We start from the raw sequence: 19,880 nt of genomic DNA, 5'->3' as shown, positions 1-19,880 counted from the left end.
TATTTGACTAAATATTAACTAAACTATTTTTAACTTTTGGCAAAGTAGGGTCCAGCTCAGGGTATTTCAGAAGCTTTCACCCATGTCCTCATCGTAAAATTCAAGTTTTTAGACTTGTCTCCTCACACGCAATGTTAAGATCTTGTCAGTGAAGTTAAAGGTTTTGAACTCAATACATCTGCATGTTCATTCATAGCAACCTGGACTAACATTAAGTGTGAAGTTTTAAAAAGCACATTTATATAAATTATAAGAGGAATGTCTTACAGAATGTCTGACTGCACTGCAAAGTATTCAGTGTATGATTACAGCATTACTGAACCATTGTTTTGTCACATATAGACATGGAGACACAGTGGTGTGGTATAATGAAGGAAAAATCCAGAGTGTTTCAACGCAGAATTTATGCACTTACTTTTAACCAATACTCAAATCTTCTATTGCCCAACTGTGAACGTGTGTACTTTATACACCCACCATCCACCCCACCCATCTCCAGCTCCATTTCATCAAAAAAAGATAAAAAGAAAAGATAAAATAACGGGTGCTCTTGAATATAAACTATTAATCAATTACGTGTGCACCTAATAATAAATGGTAAAGCAGTTTATTTTTTAATTAATTTTAATAAGTCAAGTTTGAACAACAGAGTTCAGAGGAAAATTCAAGATTATAGCACAACTATAGATGGCAGTAATTTGACAAGAAATATGTTGATATTTGTAAATGTAACTTTGGTACCATATGGGATTTTAAATGTTCAAAATTAGGTTTGATACATACGGTTTCATTATTAAAAGGAAGGAAAAAACATAAACACATTTGTCTAGATAATTGTTTTATTGTTTGTTTAAAAGTACGTTTAAAAATGTGTTTGAGGTAAACTGTTAATACGTACAAATAGCTTATTCCCCAACACCTCTGCTTGAAATACTAATAAAATGTAGATGCTATAGTGCACCTGTAACAATAATGAACTCAAACATACTTACACACAGTAACTATAACAGAATCAGCACAGGGAATCTTTTTTTTTTTTTTTTTTTTTTAGCTTTTAAGCCACCTAGGATGAGTAAGTAAAGGGTCAGTGATAATCAATTATGAAGACTGCGTAGTATGGTTAAAGAAAAAAAGATTTCAAGATGGGGTCATAGTATTTTGAACAAAGTCAAACTTTAAGTCCCAAATGTCAGCATGTGACTATAAATTTGTGATGTGTCTCTTTGAAGTCAGAAGTTCCTGACACACACAGCTACAAGGGAATGAATAGGCTCTGAATAAAAGTTTATTGTGTATCATAAAAAGCGTGTTTAGCTGGAGAATAATGGAAGAAGGTAACGGGCTGGTGATCCTAAAAGTCAGCGCACTCCAGGTGAAGCTGGAAACAAAGAGAGGTTCCAAGTCTTCTCAAAAGACACACTCGGATCAGCCTTCTAGCGAAACAGATCCCTAAAAAGGCAAAAGTTAACATCTGATACATCCTGCATCTCACAAACAGCAATTTAAGTCCAGCAACGAAGCTCAACATCCGGGAAACGCAACCCGATCTGCAAAAGACGTGGAATGTCTTATTTCTTTTCTTCCGCCCTTCAAACCCGGTAATGATGGAGGAGTAAAAAGCGACATGATTGGTGGATGCAGCCAGCAGAGGAGAAATGTAAACCCCTTCGTTTTGTTGCATCGGGGGGGTTGAAAACTGAACGCTCCCCTCTTGTTTTTTTCATTCCTTCAATGACAGCAGCAGGAGGCAGCCGGTCGGTGCGGTGGGAAGCTTCTCCCGGTACGAGAAGGATTTCCCGGCAAATCTGCGGTAAGGACAACAACACAACACCACCACCACCTAAAAAAAGCAAGAGGCAGTGGGCATGAGGCTCACATCTATGCGAATCAGCAGGAAGGGAGGAAAATACACACAATACACAATGGTGTTGCCTGAGGCTGCCGCGATAGCTCTCAGACAAACCCGGGAGAGAGTGGCTCGTTTTTGCTTGCTTGACAGCTGCGGGGCCAATGGAAATATGCATGGAGCCAGCTGCGCTAGGCTGCAGCCAATGGAAAAATGTGAAACGCTGAGCTGCTACTGGATCAAAGTGGTAAGGTTAGGCTGGCTGCAGCAGCCACACCGCAGCCGCTGCTGCTAAACTTCCACCAAATAAAATGCTGTTTGTGTTTTGGCTGCTGCAGTGGCCATTTTAGGTAAGAGGCGCCCTTTGACTTAGGATGCGGCTTGTCTTTGTGAACGTGCGTGCGCGTGGCTGTGTCTAGACTGGCAGTGCAGAACTCCAGCATCCAGACTGAATGAACTCCGCGGAGCTGGTAGCTTTATGTGGATTAAATAGATATTGCGTGGAGTTCCTCTATTCTCCCTCCCTCTTCCCTTCTCTCCTCCCTCCTCTCCTCCTCTCTTCCCTTACCCTCCCCTCCCCTCCTCTCCTCTCCTCTCCTCTCCCCTCCCCTCCTCATCTCTCTCTCCCTCTCTCTCTCTCCCCTCCCTCCTCTGCCTGCTAATTTTTTATGCATTTTTCTAAACTGTCATGGCGATTTTGTGTCCTTGGAAATAAAAAGCGCCAGTGTTTTTCGGGCTAACCGGGGGGATGTCTCGCCGGTGAGAGCGTGTGTCCGGTGTCCGGAGCAGGTGAGCAGCCCGCTGGGGAGGTTTTTTCGGTGGAGAGATGTCCCCGAGAAGGAGTTTTAGAGGCTCTCCACACGTGTAAGGAGAGGGCTGTTATAATGTATTTACAACAGCGATGCAGTGACATTACAGAGCTAGCGGAGAAAGCTAGCGCGGTAGCTACGGGGGCTAACATGAAATGGGACACAGTGTATCCTTTTCTCTGTCGGTGTGTCCGGTGTGTGTTTTGTGCTTTTCGCCCCAAGTCGGCTTTTTACTCGCCGGGAACTTATTTTTTTTCCTCGTAGCTAGCCCTCCCAACTTGTGGCAATCCAGTGCCTTGCAACATTCATGCTAGCTGTGCGCTAGCCTATGCGTCTGCTAGCATTCATTATAGCCAAAACCTCAAAGAGCTTTGATAAAAGCTAGTTTGTTAGCCTCATAACGCCTTATGAAACATTTATAGCTATAACAGCCAGGTGTGTATTCGGGGACATAATGAGTCATGCAAGCACACTGAGTCATTAAGTGAAAGTGTTGTCCCTAAATCCCTACATTTTCACCTGGCCAGGTGCACAGACAAAGGGTACTAAAAGATAATCCCTATTACAATGACTTGGAGATTAATAGTGTTGCAAAGAATGTTTATGTGTAGGATAAGTGGAAACTCTTAAATTGTTTTTACCCAATCTGTTCTGACTCTACTGTCCAGTCTGGAAGACTAAGGTTGTGAATGTGGCTTGTGGTGTAGAGTGCTTTGAGTGGTCAGTAAGACTAGAAAAGACTTCTATAAATGCAAGTCCAGCATATGTACAGGATGTTTTCCCTTACCAGTTGGTATGGTGTAAGGCTGGAAGTAGTCCTTTGTATTTGACATAAATATCTGCTCCTATCTGTTGCTAGGAATGCATTTAGTTTAATTCAGTCAGTTTGTGAGAGCTGAAAAGTTGCATTGTCAATTCTCAGGATTTTCTTTGGTGGTTTGCAGTATGACTCACTTTGGTCACCAGGAGGCATGGTGACCCAGTATTTGCATGTTGGCCTTGTTTTGGTGTGCTACAGCCAAAAGATAAAGGATGCATGTCTTTTGACTGTGGGAGGAAAAAGACATGTAGGCTATTTGAAAACTCTGGCCTGAATGCGCCTGTCTGCCTACTTGTACACCTATCCTGGACAAGTAGACAGGCTTTTTAATTTTGACTTGCAGAACTGCCGCGTTTCTTTAACTCCATCATTGAGAAAGCAGAGGGAATGAAAAAACTTTTCTTTTCTCTTTTCCCCTTTTCTCAGTTGTTGAGACAGCTGACAGTTCAAGCAGTGTACATTTGTGTACACTGTAGTACACAAAGCTCAACTTAATTACATAAATTTATATAAATAGTTAAGAATCTTCTGTGCTATTATTCTCATACCGATGCCGGATGTTGACTCCATGGGAATTTTTACAGCTGCTGACATCAGTTGGCACCGAGGTCAGAATAACTGAAAGTTGAATAGTAGTATTGAACATCTTTCCTTCCTGTTAGATCACACCATTACCTTGCTAATGGTTATTTTTAGATTTATTTATTTGTGACCAAAAATTGACAGTCTTTAAACAGATATTGCTTTGTCATAGAAAAAAAATATTAACTTAAAAAAATGTTAGTTGAGGCAATAGGCAGACAGTTCTCACAAGGAAAACTCTAAAAGAGCCACCTGTTGTAGAGAACTGCATGCTCAGTGTTTGAACATATTCTGCAAGAGCTTTTTCTCCATCTAAACCAAATAAAAGTGCGTTCGTCTATTTCAGTGATCAGAAAAACCTGAACCATTGTATTATTTAATAATAAATCCAGATACGTACTGATAATCTGTGACCTTTCCATTCCCTCTCCACTTTATTAGGCACACCTACACAGTTTAATGTAATACTGTGCCACACATTCTGTATTCTGAAGATTTTAATGCTCTTTTTTTTTTTTTTTTTTCACATTCAGAGTGGTGTCAGTTCAACTATAAATCAACTGTTTAGTAGTGATTTTACATTGGATTGCATTCCAACATATTGTTTTTAATCTGTTTGACAAATGACACAAACACAGCTCAGTGTAACAAGACTAAAAGGTTTCCTGCCAAATAAAGCTCCAGAAATTGACATTTTCTTGAAATAATATCTCTGTGACGGTATCAGTTAAAACTTTTGTCTTTATAACATGTAAATAAAAGAGAGATTGCAATGATTTGTAAATTATTTAATATGTGTTTGTGTGAAAATAAACCAAAGGCAGATGATCAAATACTGAAACTGTAAATTCTTATTTGTAATAAATTTGATGCAAATAAGACATTTAATAAAATGTTGGAACAGGGAAAACTATAGATTTGGGGGGGGCATTTAAAAACAATCTATTTTACATATTATCAGAAAATTCTGAGAAATCTCTGTACACAGGGTCTAATACAGAAAACCAGTATTGAATGCTTGTGATCTACTGGCCCTTGGGCAGCGCAGCATTAAAAACGGAAACTAGTGCATGTGCTTAGGAACATCTCTGAGAACCACAGGATTTTTGCTCAATGTACAAATGCAAGTTTCAACTGTAACATGCAGGAAAACATATACATAAACAAGATCCAGGACCCCTGTCGGCATCTTTGGGTTCAGTTGGGATGGACTTAAGTAAAGTGGAAACTGGCCTGCTCTCTAACCAGTTAAAATTGCTAATCCTTTTTTGGAAATCATGGAAACGGAATCCTTCATTAGCCTGGACCTGTAGTTAAAGGGAAGAAGAAAAAAAACAAAACAGGCGTGCCACAGCAGACTGTCAGCAGCCCAGAGGTGTGGCTTGTTTTTTTTTTTTTTTTTTTTTTTTTTTTTTTTCTTTTCATTTTTGCATTAACTGGCTTGACAAAAACTATCGCTCTTCTCTGTTAAGCCAGGCTTTCTGCTTCAGGATCTCGGCACGTTCACATTAAAAAGGGGCATTTCACGCTCTTCCGCAAACAAATGATCCCTATGAGTGTCGCCTGCTCCAATCAGATGTGATCAGTTGATGATGATAAAATGGTGAATCTAAAAAGTCTAAATCTGTTAACGATAAAGAACACAGTGAACATAACAATAGAATGCGAAACTGTTACAGTTAACAGTACAATTACATTAAGGCTGCTGAAAATCATTAACCTTGGAATATAACATTCAGTACGCTCTTTGTTTATTTCTAACATAAAAGCTGTACTTTAGATATCTGAAACTGTAAACTGGATTCATTCAAAGTTTCATAATTATTATTAATATGCTGACTATTAGCTGGTTAAAGTAAAATTAATTTTATTGATACAATATGCATTCTTACCGTGTGGTCTTTGTTTTGTAGCTCCAATTCTAGCAATATAAAAGTGGCTTGGCAGCAGGTTAGAATCAAATATAAAAATATGTATACATTTTCCATATCACCAAATACATGCACATTCCAAATGACAATATGATAAACAGTTTGAGCTGCTCTAACTTTACAGCTTGGCTTTTTTGTGATTTTTAGTAAGTTACAGCTTAAAAAGCTTGGAAAGAAAAGCATCTGGACTTCTTTAGACTACGCAGACTACGATGACCTGGATGACTGAGAATCTTCACAGACATGCAGCTTAAGAACTTCCACATATAAAATGTATTTGCCCTGCAAACAAGCTGAATTGCACTTAAAACATGCTATACATAAAAGAATCAGTAAAAATGTGGTGCATCTAGTCAATTATTAAACTGAAACTCTGGATATAACCTGCGCCGGTTATTTGTTCAGCATAATTTACCATGGTGATATAGCAAAGTTAAACGAGAGTCTCCTTTGTGACACACAAAACTCAGACTTTAAGTTTGTTATTGCTATCCATTAAGCTTGCTTCATAGTACGCTCCTCAGATCTGGCTCACAATAAAAACAGTTAGATTTTTATGAAATGAAAAATATGAAAGTGATGGCACAAACTGTTTATCTGCTGAAATCCTGTATCAATCAAGAATGAAATACTCACTTTTAAAACTATATCATTTTCCAAAGGGAATATGGTTAACAGAGATGATGTAACACAGTAGCAAAAAACATTCACTTCTTCTAACTTTTCTGAAGTGTTGCTGACCTCAAATTTGGATGCATTTTCAAAAATGTTTCTCAGAACATTTGATATGATGTCTTTGAGTTGTTATCTATTAAATATCGGGTTTAAATAATTTATAAATCATTGTATTATGTTTTTATTTATATTTATTTAAACTTTAAATTCCATCCATCCATCCATTCGCTTCCGTTTATCCTTTTCAGGGTCGCGGGGGGCGCTGGAGCCTATCCCAGCTGTCATAGGGTGAGAGGCGGGGTACGCCCTGGACAGGTCGCCAGTCTGTCGCAGGGCCAACACACAGGGACAGACAACCATTCGCACTCACATTCACTCGCACAGTCACACCTAGTGGCAATTTGGATTATCCAATTAACCTATCCCCACAAGCTGCATGTCTTTGGACGGTGGGAGGAAGCCGGAGTACCCGGAGGGAACCCACACAAACACGGGGAGAACATGCAAACTCCACAAAACTTTAAATTCATTTATTTTAAAAGTACACATTTATTTATTTAAACAGTACTGTTTAACCTGTTTAACTTTTATTTACACAGTATCAAGTTCTGTGAAATGGTGATTATAAGAGCTTTGGTACTGGAATAAACTTAGAGTTGGTGCAGATACAGTCATTGGTTACTTCATTAGGCACAAACTCCACCTTGGAACTAATATTGATCTCACCAACACAACTCTCTGTCTAACATATAATTTAATACAATTTATGCAGTTTCTTAATAATTATATTTTGGTAGGAGGTTTTGTGTTCAAGCTCAGCCTGAACAGTAAACAACTAATTATAATATTTTTTTTTAAAGGTGGTTTGACTTATAAAGGAAAAAAACCATACAATTTCAAATGCCCTTCCGTCATACTGTATAGATGTCTGTCGATGTTAGTCAAACTCCAGCTGTAGAAAGCAACTTTCTTCCCTTTCTTTGTATGAAGAGTTACGTTAATGCCAACCCTGGCCTTGGGTATTCATCCTGTGTGCTGTTAAACCATAGATCGTATGAAAGATGGAAATCGCTTTTTAAACCCAGAAGCAAAGACGCGTGTCTAAAACTCCATTCCTCGATGGCCGGTGTCCTGAAACTTTTACATGTGTCCCTACTGCAACACATCTGAATAAAATTCAGCCGTTTGATTCATGTTAAAGCAGCTCATAAGTGAATGACCATTGGTGCAATACAAGTACTTTTAGAAGTATATTTTTCCCAACACATTTACTTACATTTATTTAAATTTACTTGAGTAGGTAGGGTAAGGGGTTGCCACCTCAGCATGCAGTCAAGTTCTATAGAGTTCTACTTATGACCTACTAATTTTATTCAGGCGTGTTGCAGTAGGGACATAACGTTACAAGCTAACGTCACGCCAGCTAACATTAGAAACTAGGGTCCTAAAACTTTTAAACTACTTTCCCTCTGATCAACAGTTTGATTACATTCTTACATCACAAGAGTTTATTTGCTAAGTTCGAGTCTCCCCACTTTAGATCTACTTCAAAAAAAAATTTCTGTAACAGAAAAATCAATCAATAGCAGCGAACTGGAGCTTAGAGCAGCGCTTAGTGATGAAAATACAGATATCCTCAACCATTTACCAACATGTCAGTGTGTCAACATCAAAATGTAATAAAAATCAGGAAAATACCTGAGCAGTGACTGTGGCCCACTTGATCCAGTGATTACAGTTCCAGGCAAAGTCCAGTGACTTGGGTTTGTTACCCATCTTGCCACAAAATACTGATAAGCATTCAAACTTTTGTAGGCCTTCATATCTCGTCCAATATAATGTGTGTTATTGTTGATAACATAATGATATTAATCTTGTGGTGTGAAGTCAGGAATAATGCCAGGATTACATTCCACAATAGGGCTTAAATATAAGAGAAAGAGAGAACTTTAAGAAATTAAGATAGCTACTACAGTGACCATCAAAACGATGAAAAAATATTGCCATGAACAGTTTATTTTGCGACACCACGAAACAAACAATAGCATAAAATGAAACAATAGATGTTTTTATATCGTCATCCGATATATATCATTATATCGAACAGCCCTATTCCACAACATCAGTAAACTCAGTCGGGGGTATAAGTTAACATCTTCGTCCCTCCCTCATCAAGTTTCTCCACATAACGATTTAGAAGCTTGTGATGAAACATTGATAGAGGTCTATTGGAAATTGGCTTTCTGTCCTGAACACTGTGAGCAAGTTCATGGTCTCAGTCACTCACTTTGGGTCCTGTTGAATTTTAAAAAGTTCAACAGTATTATAAATCTGTGTTTCAGAAAGGAGGATTATCTGGGGTATGTTCATTGGCTAAAAACTTGTGATTGACAAGTGGTTTGACATTCGGAAGCGCCGCCGTCTTCTCACATCTAGTTTTATAAACCGCTGACATGGACATGGTAAAAATGCTCATCGCTCATTGTTTTCTTTAGTCAAAATGGGTGGTGTCAAAGTAACGAAGTCCATCTTTCTACTGTTTTTGCTTTAAAATATACATATAATGTAATTACTTTTGTACTTAAACATCAAGTGTAACAAACAACTTCTTCCTTACAACTGAAATTGTAGTTCATAGAAAGAAAATTTGGAAGGTCACCTTAATGTCCGGATATGTAAACCTTATACAATGCAAGATTCATGTGAAACCTACAATCTCTCTTACTATAAATGATCTTGTTTAATAAACGTATACTTTTAAATGCTGGTTTAACCAAAATGTATCCAATATTGAGTATTTTAATGTACATGCTCTGTTTAGGAGATTCATTGTCAATTCTCTATACTTAAAAATAACTTTAAATAACTTTAATGGTGACTAATCTGAGAAAATAATCTTTCAAACAGTACATTTTGCGATATTGTCATGAACACATTTGTCATTAAACTTAAAAAACAAACAAAAAAACAAAACATACACTGACCTCTTTCTTGACAGGAACATCGTGGCTGCCACACATATAGTTTTCATTATTTTTCTACAGTTCACAATGTGCAGCTGAATTTCAAGCAACTTGTAAACTTTTTACTTCTTTGCTGAAGATGATCACATGAAAGTAATCCAGTTGTGCTGGAACAAAGGCATTGGAAACTTTTATTGTGACATTTGAAACTCTTTTTTTTTTTTTTTTTTTTTTTTTTTTTTTTTTTTTTCCAGCTGGCAGTCCTATGTCCATGTTACTCTACAGACTGCGTTATCTGTGATCCACTGTTTTGCCCAGTGGTTTTGCTGCATTCTGCATTTTGCACATTGTTGTTATGGTGGAATCGTATACCAGTAATCCATGCAAAAAGGCTTTTAGTGTGTTATTACTTAGTGTTTATTTGTAACTTTTCCACATGAAAAATGTTAATGTGTAATATGAATTTCGGGTGCAAGGTCTACCATGGAATTTAGTAAGAGAGGAAAGCATCAGTGAAAAAAATGACTCTTAATCTTTGGAGGAAATCAGCTTTTCAGAAGAACCTTTGGTTGATCATTTGCATGTACTATGTTGGCACCTAAAAGGAAAAATGCAAGGATGTCAAGTAATTTAAAACCTTTCGATTGTAATACACATTACATGGTTCTGTGTGTTGTATCTAATCTCCTTAAAGAAGTGTTCCACACCATTGAGGCATATGGTGCCGTCAGATATCTTTGTTGCACTCTGAGATGTTTACAGTAAACCTGTATTGATGGTTTACTACTCAGTTGAACCATTTAAATTAAACCAACCATAAAATTGATCAGCTGTCCATGTAACGTGTATAACATGTTCCTTATTAAACTCTTATTAAAGAGTTTTAAAGCTTGTGATTATAAATATTATGTTATTATAGTTATGAAGAAATGACAGGATAAATTAAATTTCTTCATTATGTTCAGCTTTCTCCTGGTGTGCTTATTTATTGTTGTTTAAGGGGCAGTTTATGTGCTAGTGTTTCAGTTTATCACTTCTGTGGATGGAGACAGAAGAAATTAGATTTAAACTGATCAACTGATTGTACGATATACATCTCAGTTAGTGTGAGTCAGCACCTCAGAGGAAATGCAACACTGTCTTCTCTCGATTATCCCACTTTGTATTTTGCATTTGGGTGAGAAGGCAGCTATGCATTCACATGAGAGTTTGGTGCATTAAAATTAAAATTAAAATTATGGTGATGGTAATCGTTGTGAAATCTGTTCAGCTGTTAAAGCATCCATATGAGAAATTCCAATGTATTGGTAGTGGAAGTTGGATTTTGATTTATTTAGGTCATTATGTCTCATCATAACTGGATTAACAAGAGCATATATTTAGATTGTCAAGTGTATTATGATTTTTCTCCTAACGATTTAAAAAAAAAAAGTTTGTTAAACTAGCATCAGTTAGCATCAGTTTTTATGTCGACATATGTGAGCTGATATGAAAACTTTTATTAAAAGACAATGTAGAAAAAGATCATTCAGGAATTTCAGAGTACACATCACAGGGTATAAACAGGGATAAATAAAACCAATAAAAATAGAGGAATAGACATTGATTATATGCCTGTAATACAATAGTCAAGTCTTCAGTGTAAAATGCTGTAAGTTAGTGAGCGGTTGTATGGTCATGTCGTTCACTGGGTGGAGAAGGTAGGCGGGATTCACTTGTGACCTTAAATATAGCACACAATGGTGCGCTCTGATGTGTGGCTCATGTCAATGCCACAACACTATAGCAGATTAGGTAGGCTGGATACTTGGCACAAGGAAAGATGAAAACTGTGTCATCAGCATCAGCAGCAGGGTTTGAGATTTAGAGGTGATAAGTAATTAACCGAGAAAGATGAATCTAAACAGGGCTCCCTCTGACACCATTGTCCGCTGCTTTGTTTGTTCCCTCGTGGAAGCGTCGAACAGCTGAAGCAGGGATGGAGTGAGGAGGAGCTGTGTTCCATTTTTAAGGCGCGCTCCGCTCTTTGTGCAAGCTAGCACACACACACACGTTTGGGAAAACGGGGCTGAAATTTGGTTCTGATTTAGCACAGCCGGCTGCTCCTCTTCATCCCTCTAGCGAGTTGTCTCCTGATGATTCTCAGACTCAGCAACAGTATGGCTCTTCTGCTCTTTTGTGCAAGGGCAAGTGACTGAGTGACGGGAATAAGGTCACTGAAGAAAGAACGGGTCTCTCCACTGAGATGGCCTGGTAGGATTTCTGTCTGTTGCTTTAGAATAAGTCTGCCCTAACACCGACTTTTTAAGGTTGTAAAATGAAAATCCTAGAGCCGTTTCCTTATAGAGATAATTTCACAGGTGAAACCGTTACTGGAAAAAGAGTAGTTACTGAGTGGGAGGAGGAAAAAAATCTATTGTCCTTTATTGATTAATTTCTCAGTTAATGTTTGGCTACAATTTCTTCGGAGACGTTTTTACAGTGGCCTGAAATGTAAACTTTTTTGTCATATTTGGTTAAAAATGACTTAAAATAAAGTCATTACATTAGAGTTTGGACAAAAAATTTTTATATATAATTTTTAATGTATAATTTATGTATTTTAGTATTTGCATTTTCATAGAGAACACAGGCACACACACATACAGACAGCCATTGGACTTATACACCCTTACACAGACACACTCACATTCAGCCTGCATCAATACTAAATAGAAACACATTGAGACAATCGCTCATGTTCACGCTACACTCACATGGAACCTAGATTTCCATTTTTTTAAAAATTATTTTATGTTTCCTATAAATGAACAGAGTTTTCACTCTTGGCCTTAACAGTGTAAGTTAGTCTCCCCAGAAGAGTAACAATGGGACTATTATTAGGGACTACTATTCAAACATAATCCTGTGATCCAGATATTCGAGGAACAGAGTTTGGCAACGTTTAAATGTCTAGTTGACTTGTTGAGCACATCCCTAATTATTAAGTCTAGTGTTAAGTTGACTATATCAGTGAAAGTCTGGTTGAAATGGGTGAAACCAATATCTGAATATTAATAAGAGATGTCTGAAGCCAGTTCAAAGGATTGGTGTCAGGTATGTTGATGCAGGCGTCCTGTAATTGGCTGATAATAGAATCAAAATCGAATCCTCAAATGCGTGTGTCTGATGTCAGTCTATGAATCTTACTGCACCTACTTTTGAAACAGCTAGGTTGTGCACTGAATTAATTTTACTGTGTAAAAAAGTGCAAATGTATTTTCATATTGTCAGATATTGGATATCCTGTGCATCTGTTGACCGATAGCATTCTGGCTTTGGTTAACTTGGTGTAACTTCATGACAGGCCAAAATAAAACTTGCTTGTTGTTGAGTTGTTGCATGCTGTCTTATGCTAAAGACCATGGAATCGGCTCACAGATGTTCTTAGTCTGCGCTGCATCAAACTCAAAGGAAATCAAAATGACTTGTGAAAAAATAGACATAAAACAACATCATACTAAGTAATATCGAGGCAAAATGCTGTAGTAAGTCCGTACCAGGTCTTTCTCCTGTCTTTTATTTAGTCGACCCCTCAGTAGGTCTAAGGACAGAAACTTCTTATAATATAAAAGTTGTGTCACCTAATTTATCTCATTAGCCTACTGTTGACTTTAGCCATTTTACATATATAAAAAAGAAAAATGATAAAGAATAAAAATAAACGCCAGGTCAATGTTATAACTTTTTTTCTTTTCAGCATTCATCTTGTAAGGCCATTGGGTAATATTTTCATTGAAACCTTTTTAAACATGCTTTGATTTAGTGTCCAGTGTGTGACCCTTTACTTTCTTTATCTGAATCAGTATGACTCAGATAAACATGAAAAAAATGTTGGCAGTCTGGTTTCTGGTGTTTATTCATCATTATTTAGTAATGCTCCTGCTCGTTAATTGAACGTGTCTGTGATCCCTGCAACCCTTATGTCTTCTATTAAATGTGAGTCTATTGTCTTACTGGTCTTCCAACTTGACTTTCAATGTTTTGATCAAAAATACAGTGTGACACATTTAAAGGCTGTAACGATTATGTCATTGTGTCTATTATGTGGATAATTAACGTATAAATAAATTATGTCTTTATATAATACACACTTGATACAGATCATAACATTTGAAAGTTAAATGTAAAAGCAAAGCCCTACCAGTATGCACAAACTATTAACATACTTCCTAAGTTGTTACTGCCAGCTGTAAAAAGGAAAAAACTGTTGATACACAAGCCTGGACTATTAAATTCCTAGGGTGTTTCAACTTGTCCTGATTTTATAATTTTAGTCAACAGACCCTATATAGTGAGTGGCATATTATGACGATATTGTAACAATACAGCTCTGTCTGGGTCGAGACATTTTTGCATGCAAGTATTTTCTGTGTTTTTTACATTTCAAATGCAGTCTTTGTTGTTCACATACCCTGTGGTGCACGCATGTGCGCTTGTTTGTGTTTGCATATGAGTTCTGTCACATAAGGCTGCAAAATAAGTGAGCAGTAGAGGGTTGTTTGATATTTGGAAACGGCATGCTCTTGCATCAATATTCATGGGTGACAGGTGTGCAGGGATAAAGGAATGTAACACAGAAGTTTTAAAAAAGGAAAAGCCTCCACAGGATGTCTTTTTGACTTCCATTTAGACTTGTTTCATTTTTATTTCTTTTTTGGGCAGCCTTTCAATTATAACAAGAAATTTACACCTCCTTTACATTGCTGTTTCCCATTTTCATGCACTTTTCTGTCATCTATGATTATCTAAGTATGCACATACATTCATTTGTTAGTTATTTGTAATGTTGAGGAAGTTGTTTCTGTTCTGTCACATGCACTAAGATCTGGATATGTACAATGGCTGCGTAGCTTAACTTTAAATGTATTGAATCTGTCAGAAGGTAAAACGTTTTTGTTAAATTGGATGTCGTGCCAGTGCAGCTATCATGACATCATCTTTGTTTTTTCACTGAAGTTGTGATTTTTACTCCATGGAGTGACAGTGTTATAAAACTGACTCTCATCCAAATGAAGTGTTACTGGAGCTGTTTAACTCACTAAAGGATTTGCTATCTTGAAATGGTTGAAACGTCATCAATGATTCAGTATTTGCATTTTCTCCACATATAAGCACACTGACAATTCTGAGATCAAATATGGTTCACAGGTCTCATTTCCAAGTGGTTAACTTGTTCATAATCCTTATTTTCAAATGCTTTGGAAAAAGCAATGACATTAAACTACATGTGGTTTTTAAAATAATACTTTAGTTAATAAAAAAAAATAGTTTTCTTTATGCTATTTGACTTAAATATGATTATAGCAGGCCCAATGCTGCAACCTTCTGGAGTCTAATTTCCCTTCATAAAATCTGGGACTACATTGCCCAGCAGACACATTTGCATAAGGTTCATATCAGCACTTAAAGGTGTTAGATGCATATTAATTTACCATTGTGATAGTTGAAGGTATTTGTCCATTGGTGAGACAAATGGGTATACATTCTACATCCCCCCCTTTTTTAAGTCATAATCATTAGCACTAATATCATGGAACTAGGATGACCTGGGGACCTCTGGTAAGTTGTAATAATTGCAGAGGTCATTTGTGGTCATTTGTCTTTTGCAACTCTGCCATGTCTGCAGTTTACAAAGTAAAAATTCTACAGCAAATTACCCACCACACTCCACAAAAAAACAGATCTCAGAATAAGTCTTGTGTAAATCAGTATTTCAATGGCCTTTATTGCCTTTTAAATTGTTTTTTTCTTTTTAACCTTTTTTGTTTCTTTTTTCCTAAAGAGTTGTGGAGACTGTGTAGGCAATTATAAAATTAGGAGTGTTACACAGCACTGGGCACAGAAGGAGCATGTTGAAATCTATCAGGAATAACATGAATTACAACATTTGTTAGGGAACAATTTGAAATGTTTCAGCAGGATCCACAGTTATTATGTGTCAGCCTAAATATGTCAGTAAATTTGAGGAAAAAATGAAAGAAAAAAGAAAACTAGTCAGTGATAAATCTAAAAAACACAACAGCTTACACACTGAGTGGCTTCAGCTTTTGTGTGTTAAATTTAAGAAAAACCCTGACTTTGCATCAAGTCGAGATTAAACTAGATTTAGGCCAACACATTTGCAGTTTTATCAGTATAATGCAGTACTTGTATTTACAGAAAGGATTTTTCGCACCAAAAATAACTGAGTCCCATGTGGCAGAGACGTGTGCTGTCGACACACTTAAGTCATATCTATACTATGGTCTGTGTGCAGGAGATAATGTAATCTCACCTGGATCATCGAGCTGCTAAAGTGGAGGAAAATTAAACTCTTGACATTGGTCTTTTAAGTTAACTGCTAATATACAATGAATTTGAGTGCTAGTTTATATTTTTATTATTTTACCTAAACTGCTTATATATGTAAATATTGTCATTTATAGCAATGAGAGAGGAAGTCATGAGGTATGCTGTATTTTCCTGTTTTCATACTGCTTCACTTTCCCTCTGTGTTCACTCAGTCCATGCCCCCTTGTGACCCGTCTTCCCACGTGACAGACATAACGCATCACACAAGCCCTACATTTCAGGTTTCACTGTCTGCTTACTCCAGTGTTAGTGTCTCAGGCAAGTGCTTTGGGGCACTCTAAGGATTATTGGGATGTTTGAGTCACGTTTATTGATGTGCTTCTTCTGTATTTCAGTCCATCAGCATTGTTGGTAATGTGACAGCTGTACAGCTGTTAAAAAAGTAATTGGTTGTCATTTTTCAAGCAAAACTGCTTATAATAAATGAGAAACCTTGAGGTTTCAGGCCTCTTTGTCAAACATATCCAGATATTTGGATCCTTGGATGTCCAGTCTTTCAATGTGCGATGGGCATTTAAAAACACCATAGCATTCTTTATTAATAGCTACATGTAGCATATCTGTAAGGGGCATCCAAAACTAATATTTCTTTTACTTTGCATTATATGCTGTACTGATCTTTATGACAGGTGCACTGCAAAAATTAAGTGCCTCAATAATCACAGACTGTCTTCTTCACTTGCAATTAAACCATCTAATTAGCAGAAAATATGGTTTGTTGTTTTAAGGATTATGAAAGTGGGGGGAGTTCAAACTCCCCACTTTTAAAACAGTGGGGAGTCTGAACTTCTTCTGCAGATACTGCAGTTATCCTTAATGGTACAGTGAGGCAGGTGGTGGGAGTACCTGACTGTTTCTGCTGCTGCAGAGTAGTGCACCACATATGCCATTTTATCATCAGAGTGTTAAGCAGCAAAAGGTGGATTTTGCTGAATGTCATGTACACTGTGTTCAAAATATGAGGAGCACCTGCTCTTTCTGAAAAGCACAGTGGAGCTGGTTCCAGGCAATTGATATCACCTGTACTAAATCTGCTTTTTTCTTTCCAGCAAAAGGCAATAGGATGTTAAAAGAATGAAATCATAATTGAGTAGCTGGGAAAAAGGCATTTACTGCACTGATTATCTCTTAAGTTAGTCCAAACATCTATTGGCACCTTCAGTCTTTAACTGACCTTTTTTTTTCTTTTTTTTTTTTTTCTCCTGTTAATCTGGTCCGTCGCCAGAAAAGAAATCTAGGAACAAACATCTTACCTGGATTAAAATGCTATTAATTTAAAATCAGCAATATTCCTCATAACTCAGCTGTTGTAAATCACTACATCAGTTCTTGGTCATCATTCTTTCTTTTCTTTAAAAAAACAAAAGAAACTGATTCAGGTATGTGGAGAAAATGTGTTAGAAAATCGTAGAGAAATCAGCATACTCTTCTCTTCCACTGAAAGACTTGAATGGAAGGAACTGTATACTGTAACATGAGGCACAAGGTAATCTTTTTATTTTCTTTGAGTCATTTCTATTGCACTGGTGCTGTGTACACCTTTTTTGAGTTGGACACCCAAGTGTACTGTGCTCCTGTTTAGTTTTATGGTTATGTTGATGTAGAGGACTGGCAGTTTCCATTTAAACCAGGTTTTACTACTGTGTTTGCATATCGCAAAAAATGCCATGCATAGCTTTGCACTGTTTTAAACTCATAAATATGCACTGAGCAATCCTTTGACGTGTGTTTATATTTATCATTGTTGTGCTCAGAGGTGAATGAACTGAGGAGAATTCTGATGTTATCTGTAAATGAAATGACGTTACATTAAGGCCATGCCTCACTTTTTTTCACAACGAGGAACTGGGGATCCAGTGCAGATTTCTGTTGTTCCCTAATTTAGGCCTCATTTCACTACTTTGAATCATTAAACTGGATCCCTTTACAGTTTGTGCTGTTGAAGCCTTTTGTGACTTTTTTGAGTCTCAAAATTATCTATTTAAAACTATGGCTTTCAGCAGGGTGCAGACCATCCAGTTTGTATTAGTCTATGAGTGCTTGGAAAAATATCCATGTAACTTGGAGAATGTAAATCTCAACAGAGTGTGAAAACAAACAAACAAACAAACAAAACATGTATCCCACAATAATTTGAGTCCAATTCTGCCTAATCAGCTGGCTCATTTTTTTTTTTTTCATATTTATTTCTTTTTTTTGCGCTATATTAGCATAGTGGTGAAGCTTTAAGTCATATTCAATATCTAGTATAACCGTAACACTAAACCTTTTAGTTTATTGGGTAATTCTGTTCACTAATTTTTACAATAACTTAACATTTTTGGCTTTAAGGTAGTAAGGTAAGAGCTTGTCTGACCGATTTGTCATACAACCGGGGACATCAAATTGACTAATTATAATTTAGTGATTTCACTGTGGGCTGTATAATGTAGTTGTGGATTTGTATTGGAAGACTGACAGATTCATAGTTGCCCCACAACTGTTTGCAGTTGTTTGCAGAGTTTGCACCTGTTAAAATGAGTTATATAATCAGTAGATGTTCAGTCTGATTTCCTGAACCCTGAGGGATTTAAAAAGGAAAAAATTGAACTTCTTTTAGTTTACGTATGTGTTTAGTTGATCCTTTTTTATTGCCTCTTGCTTTTGACATCTAATGGTTCTGCGTAGAATACAAATTTTAAGCCACTGTGTCCTGGTTGGCTTTAAGGTGTACAGCTCGTTCAGGCCTGCAGATAAACATTTGTGTCTTTAGATGTTAAATAACTCTAAATTGTCATTACTGTTAACTTGATTGTAGTTATTCTTCCTATCTGTTGCATGCAGCAAGTCCCCCCCCATTGGTGGTTATGATGCTGCAGTTGGTTTGATGTTCTAGCATGAGCAATAGTGGTATGGATGGTATGAAACATCAAAACAATGAAAAATAAAATTGAAACTTGGATTATTTAAAATTCTGCCTCATGATATACATATATTATTATTATGTATGTGTAATCTGTCCTTTTAAAATGAGGACAGCTTTAAAGTGGACTACAGATAAGCTATATATATATATATATATATATATATATATATATATATATATATATATATATATATATATATATATATATATATATATATATATATATATATATATATTATTATTTATTAGGGGTGGAACGATATTCGTATCGATATTGAACCGTTCGATACAGTGCTTTCGGTTCGGTACGCATATGTATCGAACAATACAACATTTGTAATTTATTTTATCAATTTTCCTTCTGACGATGCTGTCTGTGTTGAGCGCTCAGTGAATCTGTGTTCGACTACTCCGCCTAGGCTGCACTGTCGAGCGCAGATCCACTGAGCGCTCAACACAGACAGCATAGTCAGAAGGAAGAGCGCAGGGCAAGCTAGCGAGACAGAAGTTAAGCTCTCCTTGCAACATTCAGATCTGGCGTTTGGAATTATTTTGGTTTTCATGTGACGTATGACCCTGAAGGTAAGCGAGTCATGGACTAAAGTAAAACAGTGTTGGCCGTCTAGCCCCATGCACGGGGCGATCGGCGGTAGCTCTTTAACGGAGATTTGCCGTGTTGTGGCGTTAAGGTCATTTCAACGAGATCAACCTGAAAGCACTAGTGGGAACACAACGAATATGACTGCACATTTACGCCGACATCATCCTAGTGCAAAGACAAAACAAAAAAAAGCAAGCATGCTACTAACTTTAGCCGAGTCATTTAGACAGCTGTTAGCACATGATTCTCCTTATGCTGCTGAGAATATAGCCCAGAAGGAGCGGATAGTATAGCTTTTATTTTGGAAAGAGACATTTCTCTGTAATAAACTCTCTTTTCCAAAGATGAGTGATTC

At 37.0% G+C, this 19,880-nt stretch overlaps 1 protein-coding gene across 5 annotated transcripts in view; it reads left to right on the top strand.

Moving 5' to 3' along the window:
* The first annotated feature begins 1,425 nt into the window (after window positions 1–1,425).
* The window catches only part of chd6 (chromodomain helicase DNA binding protein 6), a 95,669-nt gene continuing 77,214 nt past the window's right edge, over window positions 1,426–19,880 (top strand). For 2 of the 5 annotated variants that reach the window (XM_040004261.1, XM_040004241.1), the window contains exon 1: window positions 2,460–2,635. The gene's annotated coding sequence lies outside the window, so the exon portion shown is untranslated. Of the gene's footprint in view, window positions 1,811–2,130; window positions 2,197–2,459; window positions 2,636–19,880 lie in introns of those variants that run through there. The other 3 variants (XM_040004247.1, XM_040004252.1, XM_040004268.1) reach the window with 3 other exon arrangements.

The sequence above is a fragment of the Simochromis diagramma genome, unplaced genomic scaffold (assembly GCF_900408965.1).
Source record: "Simochromis diagramma unplaced genomic scaffold, fSimDia1.1 OVJJ01000320.1, whole genome shotgun sequence".
NCBI classification, from domain to species: Eukaryota; Metazoa; Chordata; class Actinopteri; order Cichliformes; family Cichlidae; genus Simochromis; species Simochromis diagramma.
This window is presented reverse-complemented; position numbering and strand designations above follow the sequence as displayed.